Source organism: Macrobrachium nipponense, chromosome 2 (assembly GCF_015104395.2).
Source record: "Macrobrachium nipponense isolate FS-2020 chromosome 2, ASM1510439v2, whole genome shotgun sequence".
Lineage (NCBI taxonomy): Eukaryota > Metazoa > Arthropoda > Malacostraca > Decapoda > Palaemonidae > Macrobrachium > Macrobrachium nipponense.
In genome coordinates this window covers 129,014,515-129,032,307 of record NC_087201.1, presented here as the reverse complement: position 1 = coordinate 129,032,307, position 17,793 = coordinate 129,014,515, and the positions used below count along the sequence as shown (strand labels likewise).

The 17,793-nt window shown below is 41.6% G+C and overlaps 1 pseudogene; it reads left to right on the top strand.

The window, feature by feature from the left end:
* The window catches only part of LOC135221309 (T-complex protein 1 subunit gamma-like), a 104,079-nt pseudogene extending 86,286 nt beyond the window's left edge, over nucleotides 1-17,793 (top strand).

Here is a 17,793-nt window from a genome sequence, read left to right as displayed (position 1 = left end):
AGGGCACTGGACGTCGTGATCCTTACTAAGTTTGTAGCAGGAGTAAGAGAACGTCTGGGCAGATCTCCTCAGCAGACGAGGTCAACTTCTGCCAACCGAGTAGACCTCTGCATCAGGAGGTATGCCAAGAGCTGTGGGGGTTATGGGGACGTCCCGCTTCGTGGATATCTTTGCCACGTCCAGAACGAAGAGGCTTCCACTGTACTGCTCCCCAGTACTCGACCCAGCTGCAGTGACCGATAGACTCTCTTCTCTGGGACTGGACGGGGATGGACCTGTACGCTTTTCCCCGTTCAAGATCTTAGGGGAAGTCATGAGAAAGTTTGCGGCGTCGGAAGGGACGAGAATGACTTTTGTTCGCCCCGTTCTGGCCTCGGAGAGAGTGGTTCACAGAGGTCATGGCCTTCGTAGTAGACTTCCGAGACGCTTCCAGAAGGACAGATCTACTCAGACAGCCCCACTTCGAGCAGGCTACCACAGAAGCCTCTTCTCTCCGAGTCCCTGACTGCATTCAGACTATCCAAAAGTTGGCCAGAGCGAGAGGCTTTTATACGTCAATGACGAAAGCTATCGCCAGTGCAAGAAGAGCGTTTTCCAACACAGTGTACCAATCGAAGTGGACAGTCTTCAGGAGGTTGGTGCAAGAAGAACGGCATTTCCTCCACCACGACCTCTGTGAGCCAGATTGCTGACTTCCTTTTCTGAGAAGGGATCTAAACTTGCAGTCTCTACAATCAAGGGTTATAAGAGTGTGCTTTTAGTTGTCTTTAGGCACAGAGAACCTGGACTTGGCGGACAACAGAGACCTTCACGATTCTTTGAGATCTTTCGAAACGATGAAGGTTCAAACAACCCAAGTTGCCCGTCTTGGAACTTGGATGTAGTTCTGAAGTTCCTCGTGTCCAGTCCATTCGAACCTATGCATGAAGTGCGAGCTTTTATGAATTTTCTTGGTTCCATAACAATATGTCTTAAAGGACATATGAGCTGTCTTAAAGGAGATGCAATTTTTGTGTTGACCTCCCATTACACGAAGGATGTCAATGTAACCTACAAGAGATCCTTTTCTCTTGGTTATTCGTTGTCTGCGGATACGTTGCTGGGATAGGGAGCCGACACTGATCCTTAACTAGTGAGTTATTTTTAGTTTAACTTAGTGGTTTTGGATTGGGGTTTTTGAAAGGAGTTTGGGGATAACTCTTTTCAAATTAAGCGCTAACCCTCGTGTTAGGATCAGGTGATCGGCGGGGATCGGTGTTGTGCTCCTCAATTATGCTAATAGGCATAGGTAATATGGTCATATGACTGGATTATCGCCATTTACCCAAAATTGCAAAAAAAAAAAACCAAAATCTTTTGGGGGGGCCCCCCCCTCCCCCCAGTTTTAGGCTCTGCCGAGTAAGTGGATAAGACCCCATCGGCAGACCCACAAGAACTCTTACCCATAGGTCACATCCTCGCTGAGGCTCTTGAGACAAAGTAGACTCCTAAGCAATAGCTAGGAAGTTCAACCCTCCATCTGAAAAGCTAGGAACCAAGGTTTATAAGAGGTCCTTCTGATAACTTGTGGTGTTCGGTCAGGAAGCCAAGGTTACCAATGTCAAAGAATGCTTTGGCTTTTTCTTGAGGACACCATCAAGGAAGTGCATTCATCCTGTCAAGACAGTGATATGAAAGTGTTGAAGGTGAATGCGCATGGACTGAGGGCTATTTCTACGTCGGTAGCCTTCCAAAAGAACATGGCACTCAATGACATCTTGAATGCCACATTTTGGCGTAGTAATTCAGTGTTTGCCTCTCACTACCTTCGGGAGGTGAGGATTACGTACGAGAACTGCTACTCTTTGGGCCATATGTTGCAGCAGACACTATATTGGGGACAGAGAGTAGCACTCTTCCTATCATTTAGAAAGTAATATGTTAGTTTGGACTTTTTAATTTTATTTCTTTTTATTTTTTATTTTTTATTATGTTTATATAGGTGTTTAGTTTATTGTGGTCTTGGGCAGGCCGCCTTAGGCAGACTTCCCTCCATTAGCCTTGGTTATACGAAGTTTTACCAGATAGGCTAGGTCAGGTGGTAATGTTTTTACTTCGCCCTCATAGTAGGGTAAAATGTTTTCGTCACAGTGTGGTCATCGCCCCCGTTGACAAATCATCTGGAGCGCACCAGCTACATAGGTCACGTCCTTGCTGGCACCTCCAGTGAAACATTAATAGCATTCGGTGTCTAAACAACACCTATATGATCTGTCACATTGTGGTCACGCTTCCCGTGACAGTTCATTAGAGCGCACCAGCTACACAGGTCACGTCGGTTGCTGCACCTCTAGGGAATGCAGTACCGAAATTGGAGGTCTATAATATAGGATCTAGTTGCATTGTGGTCATGCCCCCATTGACAGATCCTCTAGAACTCAACAGCTTCACAGGTCACTACCTAACGCTGGAGTCTCTAGTAAACGCAGAAGGCAGACTTGGGTGACGGTACTCACAAAGTCACTATGCTTAAAACAGTTAAGGAACCAAAATATCAATCATATATATGAAATTTCCCCAAAATCGAATCTGTCTCCCCCTTCCTCCAAAGGTGGGATTCGCTATATATATATCTGGCAGGTAAGATTCATGAACAAAATGATATTATGATACTTACCTGGCAGATATATATCATCAAAGTGCCCCACACCTCCCCTCAGGAGACAGTGGCACTAGAAAAAAATCTGACAGAAAATGGGAATGGTTCCTTACGCCCGCCTCCCAGCGGCGGGAATGGGTACTACCACCTGGCCGACCACGTGCGTGTGCCGGGAGTTTAGAAATTCTGTCGGACTTCGGAGAATACAGCTATATTATATATTATCTGCCAGGTAAGTAGAACAAACTTTATTGTATCATAACAATATCATTTTAAATGTTACACTGTGTATGGAACAGTAAGCCACTATCGTGTCTAAAGGTAAAAACTCGTAATAAAACCACATTTTATTTCATATTACAGTAATCATTTATTATATTTTTTGTGTGTGTGTACACAGTATATTTTACAGTATAGCAATTAAAATCACTTTTTTCTGTATTATGATTGATTTGAATGTTTTGAGAGGGCCAGAACAATAAAAAATTTTGTCATTGTATATGAGAAAAATTGAATTGAGATACGAACAAATTACTTACGAGCACAGTCCAGGAACGAATTATACTCGTATCTCAAGATATTACTGTATATCCATCTTAAAAAGTCGTGTGAGCATCAGCATATTTATTCGTCCTTCCAGGGTTCCCTTGTTTACGCTTCCTCAGCGACAGTATGCAACTTGTGCTTCATGCCTATTCCTACTGCTTTCTTGTCATTGGCCCTGTTTTATGTATAATGCTGATCCATCTCTCTCCAAGTGTAATATTGCCCTATTGCACGTTCAGGGAGAAAGGGGCCAGTCCATGTATTGTTTGTTCTGCTAGTCCAAGTTCTTTGATTTAATCAAAATCCAAGTCTCTTTAAAGTATGCTTCCTACACTTGGTTTTCTTTTGAATTCTGATTCATCATTTCTCTCCAGTTAAAGTAACCATGAAGATTCTACAATGTACTAGCCAGTTGATGCAGTTTACTTCGCATGTAAGATTCTGGATGTCTGGGGACATGTTGCAGCTTGACAGTTGTCGTCTCGAAGCTAGCTCTCTCGTCTTGGTCACCTTAGTTCCAGACTTACACAGACATGATGCATGTTCATGGATGCGTTTCCCCGCCCTGTGATGTGTCATTTCTCACGGACGTGTTTCCTGTGGAGATGATCTTTGCCCTTCTTCCCCCTCTGAAGTCTCACGTTTGCCTTCAAGAGCTTCCCGTTTTAAGTCTTGTTTGTCGTTCATCGACTAGGTTAAGGATTTCCTTGCCTGTTGTTCACGTCCGCGGACATAGCTGACGTGGCTTCTTCAGCTACAGTGGATCATTACCAACATATATGAAAAGATTCAAATTAAGTAAACTGACAATAAAGGTGAAACCATTTTCACCTTATATTAATGGTTTTTCTTCATAATAAATAGCCTATTCAAGGAATAATTCCATATCAATGAAAAACCAACCTTTTAACTCTTGAGTGGTGAGGCGAACAAAATTTAACATTGAGTTATAAAGTTGCTTTCACAGCAATGTTTATTGTTTGATTATAAAGTTTTACCTTATATATTATTAGCATATCTTCATAATAAAAAGCCTATTTGAGAATAATTCCTTGGGGAAAGTATTTTTCAGAAGACAAAAATACACTTTACAATATGCATTGATTACTTTATTTTGATGTGATTAGAGCAATATTATAGTACTGTAATCACTTCAAGTCAGTGGATTCATTCAATCAAGCCTGTACGGCCCTTCATTGTGGGAATTGAAAGTCTTTGTGTTCACCCAAACTTCAACCCTTCCCAGGGGGGAAGAATTCATGTTTCATAATTTATTTACATTTTGAGAATATTGACCTAACACGTTGGGATTCAGACCTACTCAGCTGGTTGTTTAATTCTGAAGTCTAGACCATGAAGGCTTCAGGGTGAAGGAAGGATGAGGAATTTCTGCCCTCTAACTTAGCCTAGCCTAAGTGGTCAAGTTCTTAGCCTAGCAAATGTTTGAGTTCGTAGCCTAGCCTGGCCTAGCTAGTTCAAAAGTACTTTAACTATCTTAGCTAGCCTAGCATAGTTATTTTGAACCTTCCTTTCCATCGTAGCTACTTAAAGTGTTGAATTCTTCCTTAGCCTAGCAAGTGGGTTTGTTTTATTCTTACCCGTGCTGCCCCTAGCTAGTTCAAACTAATTTTTCCATCTTAGAGCCTAAGTGGTTAAATTCTTGGAGGACCGTGCCCCTGCTTGCCCTGCCTGCCCTGGCTGAACTAGTTCGAACCTGTCCCCACCCACTTAGTCTAGCCTAGCTGGTTTTGAGCTTATTGTTATCAGATGTACTCGTCGAATTTTCCAGAGCATGTTCTTCTGCTTCATTAATTCTGATTTCTGCAAGATTTTCCCATTCTTCAAGATATTGGGATTGGGTTAGGTTAGGTTGAGTTCAGTACCTAAACCTATCAACCTTTAATGTATCCAAGTAACGAGATCAGTTGTATCACATATCCTGTTCTTCGTCTCTGCATGAGTGAGATCCGTATTAGTGCTCTGCTATGTTGCTCAGGAAGTGATCACCATGGTGGTTCCTAAGTCAAAAAAAACGGGCCCACATGTCATATCACATCATAGGACGTCTCTTCTGATGAGTAGCTTACTAATTGTATGTCATCATAGGGGGTCACCTCATAGGACATATCTTTTGTTGGAAATGCACATTTCCTTGGCAGCGCAAGGACTTCTCCCCTGCCTGCAGTGCAGTTTCTTTGACAATGAACAAGTGACAGTAGGATATTTAGAAAACATATCGCATTGAGGATATTTTCATATTCCTCCATCCCACACTGCCTCAATCTTATCTTCTATAATGTTCACTTCCTATGACGTCACAACAACAAATCCCTTACATTCTTGAGACATCTTATAAAATCAAACATGTTTCTCCTACATTGACCAATAAAGAAAAAAAAAAATAACACGGAAAAAATAAACTGATATATCAATATCTTCATTACTCAATGAGAGTTCTCAGCTATACTTACTAAAGTCAAGATCATACATATGCTGAAATGCTCCCCACATGCAAATTACAAAGGTTGTCTCAGTGTTTTTTGTTGAGACATTTACAAGGCTTGCAGGTTTGTCTAACAGAGTTGTTTTGAATAGGTTAGGGCATTGAACGTTTACAACTTCATCTAATGCATCTAATTAGATTTTCAGTCATTGTTATAGCTGCTTAGAATGTTATTACAGGAGATATAGATACTACTGAACATTTCAGCATTTGATGCCTTTTCACAGTGGGACTAAATTTAATGTTATACATAGTTTGATAAATCTAAAGTGTAACTAAATGATTGTTTGCCATCGTTATAAATGTGGCGGGATCACAAAAACAAGTAACCTCCCCACATAAACTTAACCTGTCTGGCTATCAAACCCACCCTCAATCACACTTTCCACTTAACACTAAAAAACACAGCAGGACAATTGCCCCAATACCTACATACCGAACAAAAAAACACAAACAGGTACTCACCGCTGCTTCTGATACCTAGGGACTAGGCTGTGCTGTCGTCCACTGGATATAGGCTATAGGGTAGCCAACACACAACCACCGCCGACAACCAAACACAAATCAACCACCCGGGACCCACAACCCCACAAAAAACTCAATAACCCCAACGACTAAATGCAGATGAACACCAACCGCCTGAAAAAAAACACGACAACCACACGACTTACAGCAGTACAACAACCCGCCAAAACCAACCCTGCCCCTCCCCAACCACCACTAACAGACACCGAAAATGCACCACCAACCTTCTTAACCTCACCACACCAGAACAGACACACGCACAACAACTTCACAACCCCAAAATCTATCAAATAACACCCAAACAACGACACAAAGGAAAACTGCTGCCAAAACCAACACTGACTTGACCAGACGCCTCACTGTTTACAAAACTCTCGTAAAACAGACTTCCATTGACTACCTACAGAGCGCCACAACAGACATGCTTCCGACCGCCATCTAACCACTCCCATTCATTCTTCCACCAATCTCTCTCTCTCTCTCTCTCTCTCTCTCTCTCTCTCTCACACAACCTTTGTAGATGTTGTCAAATATAAACTAAAATTACTCCTCCATATTACCTCCCCCATTACATTTGACAACATCTCCTTACACTCACAACATCCACACTAAATTGCCTTTCGCAACACCCAAGGATGCTCAGATGCAGATCCCCTGGATCTTGTTTGAGGACCATCATACACTCTTTCAGTTACATTGCCATTCACTTCTTCCAAACCACTTTCTTTCAAACTCCCATTATCTCCCTCACTACCATCCTCCCAAATTCCATTCACTACTTCACCGATGTCTTCCAACTCTGGTTCCAACATCTCCCCTATTTCGGCCACCAAACCACTCAGTTCATCCATACTTCTGTCAAACTCCTGCAAAGACTTATCCATCCTATCAACCACCTCCTCACTATCAGTTTCCTTCTCACTGAAGTCTTACTTGTCCCTGTCAACTCAACCCACATACCACAAGTATCATTCATTCCCCCAAAAGTCATCCGTAGCACACGCTTTATCAACCATTTGCACCCTACCACCAACCCCTTTACCATGCCGTTGCACGCTTTTCCCACCTTCCACTTCTCCTCTCACACTCTTCTGTTTTCTTCCATACTCAACCAACACCAACTGTCGATCTCCCAGACCAATTTGTTCACCAACAGTCGGCTCATACTTATTCACCCTCAACCACTCACTCATCGCATTCTCCCGAACATAGTGTGGTACTTCCCTCCACTTACGGAGCTGGTTATGGTGGTGCCCTAACCTCATCCAGTCCCCCACCTACTCGCAATTTCCCCAAAACATAACTCAATCCACTCGGTCCCACTTCCAAACTCTCAAAAGGCCCTTCAAATTTCTCCCTTACTTTATTCACATTCATTCTTCCCATCTCAACACCTCTTTCAACACCTTATCCCCAATCTTAAAACTCTCAAACCTTTCACTCGCTTTCTTCCACAAATCCCGATCACCTTCTGACAGACCCAACGCGGTCTGACAATCCTTTCAAAATTCAACACATATTTACAAGGAGACATACCTATACTCTTCTGCAGTGTGGCATTATATACCCAAACTGCACGTCCTACATACATATCCCAATCCTTGTCGCTCTTTACTCATCATTCGCAAAATCTCAGTCATCGTCCTAACAGTCCTTTCAGCCAACCCATTCGCACTGGGCATATACGGAGTAGAATACACATGCACAATACCCCATTCCTTCAACATTTCTTCAAATTCCCATCCCACAAACTCAGGTCCATTATCACTCAACATTTTTGCCGGCTTACACACACATGGGTACATCACTTGACCCACCATTCGTGCAACAGTTTCACTCCTCTTATCTTTGATGGGAACCACATAAGCAAATTTACTCATGTGATCCACCATCACAATCATCCCCACGTGTCCTCTCGCAGTCCTGGGCAAAGAAACACAATCAATCACAAGCATTTCAAACGGCTCTTTCATCTGCAATCGCAACACAGGTGGACTTGCATGCACACTCTGATACTTTCCCCTCTGACAGTCTTCACACGTGACAGCCACATCCACACAAATCTTACTCAACCCAGGAGCATACAATCTCTCTCTCATGCATTCCCACAACTTATTTTTTCCCATATGCCCAAACCGATCATGCACCAACAAACACATACTCACAGCTGACTCAACAGAAACACTGGCATAACACTTCCTTGTCATACACCCCTTCCTGATGCAAAAAGTACACTATGTTTTGCACACCACAAAACGTTTAGCAACCCTCTTATATACATCCAACTCACATGGCCAGTCTTCCACACGCACTCCTCCCAAAACACATTGTCGCAACACACTTATCTCCAGGCACTTATTTTGCATTTCCTCATCTCTCCTCACTCAACAGATCATTCTCACTCCTAGCAATATCAATCATACCCACAAAGTTTGCTACAAACACATTACCATCTTGAATCCTAGCTACTTGCCTGCCCCCCTTTCTAAGATTCCATTTCCTACATCTACGTCTATATCGTGGATCCTCAAAAAATCTATCCTATTAAAAAACAAGATGGCATATCATTTTCTCCTATGACTATAAAGTTTATGCATTACCTCAAGATCTCCCAACCTAACCTTTAACCGTACCTCTTCCCATACTAAACACTTCCTTGTCCTAACCCATGTATTCTCACACTTGTAGACTGCCTTTTTCACTTCCCAATCACATCTCTCAAGTTCACTCACCACACTGACCCACTCACCAAGGAAACTTGTGCCCCTGTGTCAACCAAACTACAATACTCACTATCATTTACTTGACAAACGTCACCATTTTCCCTCGAGTCCCATGCATACACACATTCACTACCACGTTCACCTGGTTATCCACATCACAATCCTCCTCATCACATTCATCCTCAGCTAACTCCCCATTTCCACAATTCTGACTCAGATCCCCTTCACGTCCCTTTTTGTAACCAACCAATTACAACCACGTTCCCCGCACTGAATCATCAAAACCCCACGTTTATTACCAGTACTCACCCTTCCTCGATATTCAACCGGTCTGTCCCATCCAAAATACAACAAAACACTTTTATTCCAAACAACTCAGCTACTGCTGACAACAATTCATACAACACTTCTCCCTGCCCACCTTGTTCCTCCGCACATGCCACTTCCTTCTGCACATCACTCATCAACTTCACTCGCAACTCATTCACACTACCGGGTACCTCTTCAACCAGACCCTTACCTTCCAAGTTTTCAATGCTGAAAACAAACATTCACACATTCTGTCATTCCCTTCAAACCTCTCTTTTACAACCAACCCCTCAGGTACCATATTCGGATCCCAGTCACTTTTCACAACACCACTGTCTTACCATGCATCCTAGACATCGTATCAGCATCAACATTTTTACTCCCCGGCACATATTCTAAGCTAAAATCAAACTCACTCAAATCCTCAATTGTCCTCGCAATCCTAGCATTCACACTTTCTTCTTGATCATATAAACTAACGGCCGATGATCTGTCCTTATGACAAATTTTACCCCATCAAAAACACTTTCAACGCTTTCACACAAAACCTTATTGCCGCAAGCTCCTTCTCAACCACCGAATACTTAAGCTCTGCTTTATTAAAAGCTTTACTCACATCAGCAATCACTCAATTGTCCTCCCATTCACCTCTTGCACTGCACAAGCATCCTCCCTACTAAACTTACTAGCATCAGCATACAACACAAGCTTACTGGCATCCTCACTGTAGTCCGGAAAAGCCAAGGTGACGATCCCTAGCCAGCCTCCTCTTTCCAATCTCTTCAAATGCTCCCACCATTCGCTCATCCCACCTCAGCTTAGTACAATTTTTTCTTCCCGGTCCATTCAGTCAACGGCTTCCCTATACCCCGAACAATCCCTAACGAACTTCCTCCCGAACTCAATCAAACCCAAAAAACCCTTTAACTCCCGCACGGTCGGGACGTGGAAACTCCTTACTTTTTGTCCACAAAACTTTTCACTCTTCCTTACACCATCGCACTCACCTTATGACCAAGAAATTCCACTTCCCAGCCAACCACGTACACTTCTCCAGCTTCACTTTCATCCAACCTCTTCCAACCGTTCTAACACCTTCTCAAGCAGTTCCACATTCTCCTCAACCAGTTTCACTTGCAATCAAAACATCATCTATAAACACAGTCACCTTCCTTCTATCAAAACCAGCCAAAACTACATTCATCGCCCTCTGGAAGGCAGCAGGCGCATTAGCCAATCCAAAGCTTAACCTCTTGAATTGATAGTGGCAGCTACCACTCGAAAAAAGCCGTAACATGCCTGCTCCCTTCCTCAAGAGGCATCTGGTAATAGCCCCTTACCAAATCCAATTTTGTGAACACTCTCATCCCATGCATCTTATACACACAATCAGACACCACATTCATCGGGAATCGCTCCTTCACAGTCACTTCATTCACCTTCCTGTAATCAACACACATCCTCAAACTCCCATCTGTCTTTTGCGTTTACTGGGACTATGGGGACTATTCCAAGCACTCTCGCTCCTCTCGATCACTCCCACTCTCTCAAGTTCCTCACACTGTTCCTCAATCTCTCGGGCAATAGGCGCAGAAAAAGTGTCGGGGACGCTGATATATGGGGGTATCGTCATTCAAAACTATCTTGAACTCTGGGAGCTTAGATCCCCTGAAATCCTCATCACCCCGACTCACGCACCCCGCCTATCCCCACAAAACATGCATGGTATCAACCGCTCCCTCTCGTCATCAACCAACATTTTCATCCACCCCAAATTCTTTCTCTCAACTCATCATAACTTCCACTCATCACTTTCTTTCAGCTACCTGTCATCACCTGCCGCACCCTAACATATCTTTCGTCGTCCACATCCACCAACGTATACAACAACCCCACACAATCACCTTCACGTATACCCCGCACTCGCTTTTTCCTACACTCTGCAATGAGGCCACAAAAACCCGAGGATTCTCCATATCCCAAAATCCCGTCGTACACATGCACACTCGCTCTTACCAACTTGTTCGCATCCACACCCTCAACCACATATGCACACTTGTCACCTTTGACAATCCCAAGACTATCGGGCCACGCAACTTTCACACTAACAACTTCTCCAACTTCTCGCGGCACTTTTACACTCTCTTTCGCAACCAACGGCACTCCCTTCCATATTTTACTGCTTACTCCTCCATCCCCATCCAAATACAACTCTCCATGTACATTCCCCTTCCTTCCTATGCAACTCAATCATATTCCTGCTCGGATGGACCACCATCCCACACTTCTTCAGGAACCTGTATCCTAACAACATATCATACTTATCACTCCTTCCCTCGATCACACAAAAGTCACCTTCATCCATCAATACCCCCTTCGATTTCTACATTTTCACAGCAACATTCCCACCACAGGCATCCCCACCCAAAATTTCCTATTCCTCGTACCTCCCCTTTACATTTCCTAATTTCACTCACTCCCTCCGCAACTTGTCACATCCATTCTTAAAAAGAACACTGACACTGCACCCAGTATCAATCAAAGCAACCAACACACCCCTTTGCACCTCACTTTTACACTCATACATTGCATGAGCTCTTCCTCCAAACCCTTTTTCATGCAACAATCCTTTCACTGCACATGCATCACTCTTACTGACCGCACACCAGAGGACCCACCCAACTGAATCCCCTTTGTACCTAGTTTCCCTTTCGAACTCCCAACCTGACTCATCCTCTTTCGCCTACACACACTCGCCACATGACCTTCCATTCCACATTCAACACATTTTGCCCGCTGTTCCTTACACATCCTAGCATAATGCCCATTCTTCCCGCAATTACCGCAAACCTCAGTCACGAGTACCTCGACATCCAATTGCTATATGCCCTACTTGCCCACACCTGTAACACTTAACATCCCTATCTTTCTTACACTCGCTCACCAAATGCCCTGTTTGCCCACACCCGAAGCAGCTCCCAACGCCCACCGCATTCATTCTTCCTGTCCTAGCTTTCCACATCTGTAACATTGCTGCTCTCGTTCACGACTAACCGACCCTAATCTTCCAACGCTTGCACTCGATCTCTCTTAGGGCTAACCATACTTACGTTACTGGCTCTAACGCTCCTATCAACCACTCTCGCTCTGCCATTCGCCTTGGCCCTTCCAAAACTGCCTCCCTATAGCTCTTAAACTCTGGTATAACATCAGCCACTTCAGTCCTAATACTAACACTTCTACTCTCTTTCATACACCTATCCAACTCATAATCCTCTACTATTTCCAAAATGTCGTTTCCACGACAACCTTTCATTCGTCCATCGCATTTTCTCCTTACGTTTCAGATTTACAAACTCTATACACTCTCAGGCACAGTCGCCAACAACTTCCTCACTAACTCTTTACACTCATTTATCCCTTCGTCCCCAAACTTTTTTCCTGGCCAATGTTTCCGAACCTGCACACATACATCGACAACGACTCACCAACATTCATTCTTACCTCATCAAAACCATGTTTTCTCCTATATCTAACACTACTCCTTATCCTCTTCGCCTGTTCCACAATCCTGGCTTTCACACTCTCATACGGCACATTCCCTACACTCATCATTACCCCATACATGTTCAACAAAAATCCCGTCAAAAAGCCACCCAACTCTCTTGCCAGACTCTCTTATTACCCTTCCCCATACTTTGCCTCACAATACCTCTCATATTCCTTAAAAAAATCCCCTATGTCTACTACCATATTCCTCGTATTGTGCACATCTAGGTATCTCTCTCATATATACAGCCTTTCGTACTTCCCGCTCACTCTCACTTTCGCTACCACCATTCTGATCCCTCTTAACCTCGTCCGAATATAGGGAATCAACTTCCATGCTAACATCCATGCTCCTGATTACGCTCTTCTTACCCTTCTTTCTACCCACCTGTTTCCACTCACGCTATCCAAATCACTCTCAGCCCTTTCCCCACAATGTATTCATTCCTAGTCTCATCCTGTCCCGTCATCCTTCCTAACCTTCTTTCCCTTAGTCGTCTTCTTTTCGTCAGCCCCCTTCTTATTCTTGTCCTCAGGTTTATCCTTATCCTGTCTCTTTCCCTTCTTCCCTTTACCTACCACAAACAAGTCACCTTCGTCACTCGTAGTTTCATCCCCTCGCTCTTCCACTGTCTTTACCACTTCTGACCTATCACAAGACCTAGTAGGCCTACCCCCTACAGCTCCCTCTCCCATGAACCCCTTCATCATCTCCTGCACTGCATTCATCATCCCTAAGAATTTTTCATCCATTTTCTCAACCATTCTTTCTTCTGCTCCTTTCACTTCTTCTTTCATTTCCACTTTTGCACTCCTTAGCATTCCTCTCATTTCCTCTAACTCGCTCTTCAGCTCCTCACACTCTACCCTCAACCTCTCATTATCCACTTCTAATTGTCCTCTTACTTCCCTCTCCAACCTCAACTCCTCCTTCAGCCTCTCCACCTCACTCAATCCTTCCATCTCAACTTTCTCACCACTCATACACACTAGCCTAAGACCAATTGTCCTGCAGCTGCCACACCAACAGTCCCTGTTCGGGCGCCAAAAAATAATGTGGCGGGATCACAAAACAAGTAACCTCCCCACATAAACTTAACCTGTCTGGCTATCAAACCCACCCTCAATCACACTTTCCACTTAACACTAAAAAACACAGCAGGACAATTGCCCCAATACCTACATACCGAACAAAAAACACAAACAGGTACTCACCGCTGGCTTCTGATACCTAGGACTAGGCTGTGCTGTCGTCCACTGGATATAGGCTATAGGGTAGCCAACACACAACCACCGCCGACAACCAAACACAAATCAAACCACCCGGGACCCACAACCCCACAAAAAACTCATACCCAACGACTAAATGCAGATGAACACCAACCGCCTGAAAAAAACACGACAACCACACGACTTACAGCAGTACAACAACCCGCCCACCAACCCTGCCCCAACCACCACTAACAGACACCGAAAATGCACCACCAACCTTCTTAACCTCACCACAACCAGACAGACACACGCACAACAACTTCACAACCCCAAAATCTATCAAATAACACCCAACAACGACACACCAAAGGAAAACTGCTGCCAAAACCAACACTGACTTGACCAGAGCCTCACTGTTTACAACTCTCGTACAGACTTCCATTGACTACCTACAAGCGCGCAACAAGACATGCTTCCCGACCGCCATCTAACCACTCCCATTCATTCTTCCACCAATCTCTCTCTCTCTCTCTCTCTCTCTCTCACACAACCTTGTAGATGTTGTCAAATATAAACTAAAATTACTCCTCCATAATAATAGGTGAAAGTTTTTGTTATAAGTTATAAATGCAAATAACCAATATTAGGACTATATCTCCCTTAACCCTTAAACGCATATTATGACGTATTAAACTAAACGAAAATTGTCTGTTGGGTGCCGAATTGACGTATGAAATGTCGATGCGAAAAAGCTTTTTTAAAAATTTGCGGAAAAAATTGTTATAGGTCTACATGGCGAAAACTTTTGAATCACCCACCTTGAGGGATGCTGGGAGTCAAGGATCAAGCTGTTGTTTTGTTTACAATCATTTACCCAGGCGTGCAAGCGCGAATTTCTTTCTTCTCGCACTAAAAGCATCAGTGACACATCTCTGAAATTATTTCGTCACTTTGACATAATTTTTGCACCATTTTACATTAGCCGTTACATAGAGTTTTATACTATATGAAAATGTGTGCAATTTCATGTAGAATACAACAAAAACAACCCATGGTTGTAGCTTTTATCAGTTTTGAAAAATATTTTCATATAAATAACGATGAGTGCCAAAATTTCAACCTTCAGTCAACTTTTACTCGACCGAAATGGTTGAAAAACGCAATTGTAAGCTAAAATTCTTATATTCTAGTAATATTCCAATCAGTTTATTTACCTTCATTTTACAACAAATTTTGAAGTCTCTAGCACAATATTTTGATTTATGGTGAACTTATAAACATTTTCCTTACGTCCGTGCTGTAACTTCCGAAAAAAATCAGAAATTTTTTCGTCCGATTGTTGTAATGTTTGCACCGTTTTATATTAGCTGTTACATAAAGTTTTTTATTTTAGATATGGAAATGTGCGCAATTTCATGTAGAATACAACAAAAACAACCCATGGTTGTAGCTTTTAATCAGTTTTGGAACATTTTCATATATTAATACGATGTGCCAAAATATCAACCTTCGGTCAAATTTAACTCGACCGAAATGGTTGAAAAAGACAATTGTAAGCTAAAACTCTTACATTCTAGTAATATTCAATCATTCACCTTTATTTTCCAACAAACGGGAAGTCTCTAGCACAATATTTCAATTTATGGTGAATTTTTGGGGAAAAAAAATTGTTTTTTCCTTGCGTCTGCAGTAACTCTTTCGAAAATCAGAATTTTTTTTTGTCCAATTTTCGTAAGGTTTGCACCGTTTTATATTAGCCGTTACATAAAGTTTTATATATGAAAATGTGCACAATTTCATGTAGAGTACAACGAAAAACAACCCATGGTTGTAGCTTTTATCAGTTTTGAAATATTTTCATATAAACGATAAGTGCCAAAAATTTCAACCTTTGGGCAACTTTGACTCTTACGTTCTAGTAATATTCAATCATTTACATTCATTTTGCAACAAATTGGAAGTCTCTAGCACAATATTTTGATTTATGGTGAATTTATAAAAAAAAAAAACAACTTAAGTCTGCATGGTAACTGCTGAAAAAATCAGACATTTTTTCATCCGATTGTCGTAATGTTTGCACCGTTTTATATTAGCCGTTACATAAAGTTATATATGAAAGTGTAGCTTTTATCAGTTTTGAAATATTTTCATATAAATAACAATAAGTGCCAAATTTCAACCTCAGTCAACTTTGATTCGACCAAAATGGTCAAAAACGTAATTGTAAAGCTAGAACTATTACATTCTAGTAATATTCAATCATTTTGCCTTTATTTTTGCAACAAATTGGAAGTCTAGCACAATATTTCGATTTATGGTGAATTTATGAAAAACTTTTTCCTTACGTCCGCGTGGGGTACTCTTCCAAAAAAAAAAAATCGGACATTTTTTCGTCCGATTGTCGCAAGGTTTTACACTGTTTTATATTAGCCGTTACATAAAGTTTTATATATGAAAATGTGCGCAATTTTATGTAGAATACAACAAAGAACAACCCATGGTTGTAGCTGTTATCAGGTTTGAAATATTTTCATATAAATAACGATAAATAGAAAAAATTCGACCTTCGGTCAACTTTAACTTGACCGAAATGGTCGAAAACTGCAATTGTAAGGTACAACACTTGCAGTCTAGTAATATTCAATCAATTACCTTCATTTGGCAACAAATGGGAAGTCTCTAGCACAATATTTTGATTTATGGTGAATTTTTAAAACCTTTTTTTACCTTTTTTTACCGTCCGCAGCGTTACAAATTCATGGATCATATTGTGATAATATTTTCTTTGTGTTGCTTTGATTGTTTTACAATTTGTTATATACCAATATCATCGCAATTTATTGTACAATACAACAAAAAATAATTAACTCATTAAGCTTTAACCAGTTTTGCTCACAGCACGATCTGTATACAATTTATATATGAAATTTTTTTTTTGTGCTGTCATGTATTCCAATATTTATATATGGTAATGATATTTTTCATTTCCGATGGTTGCATACTAAACTTCAGGCAATGACAATAAAGGAGCCAAAAATTAACTCTTAATCTTGAAAATTATACATGCTGTGATTTTCTGAAGAAACTTTTTTTTTTCCGCTTCGGCGCTCACTTGCCAACGCCGCTGGCATACAGGAGACACTTTCGGAAATACCAGCTCGGCGTTTAAGGGTTTAAGATAGTCATACAGTATTTTGATTTCATGATAAGGTTTTCTCCTTTGGTATTTGAATAATTGTTTTAAATACTGTTTATGTTGTTTGCCTATAAACATGTTAACTATGTGTTTTGCTATGTTGATAAAAAGGTTCTCTCTTTAGTGGTAGTTTTATTGAGCTTAAGCCACTGTATATGACATGACAAAAGCTGACTTTATCAGAGAACCATATTTGGAAAGTGAATGGCTTGATTCACAGGCTTAATAATTTGTTTTTAATAATAAATGGTAAGGTTTACTGTATTAGATTTGACAAGGGTGGATTGTAAGGGAAATCTAGTAACTTCAAGGTAATATATAACCTAAGTGTTATCATCCATTTTTCAGACGGCTGTGTTGCTGCTTCGCATTGATGTACATCGTTTCTGGCTCTAAAAAGAACAAAGGGGATGCTAATTCAAAGGAAATGCCTGATGCTGGTCCAATGGATTAATTTACCTAATACATATTTGCTTTTTGTAGAAACCCAAGAGTCTTCGGCTATGTAATTTATGGCAATTATCCTCGGCTTAGTAATTTTGTTGAAGTAACGAATGATTCTATTATTATTGACATTCCCTCTATACTTTAA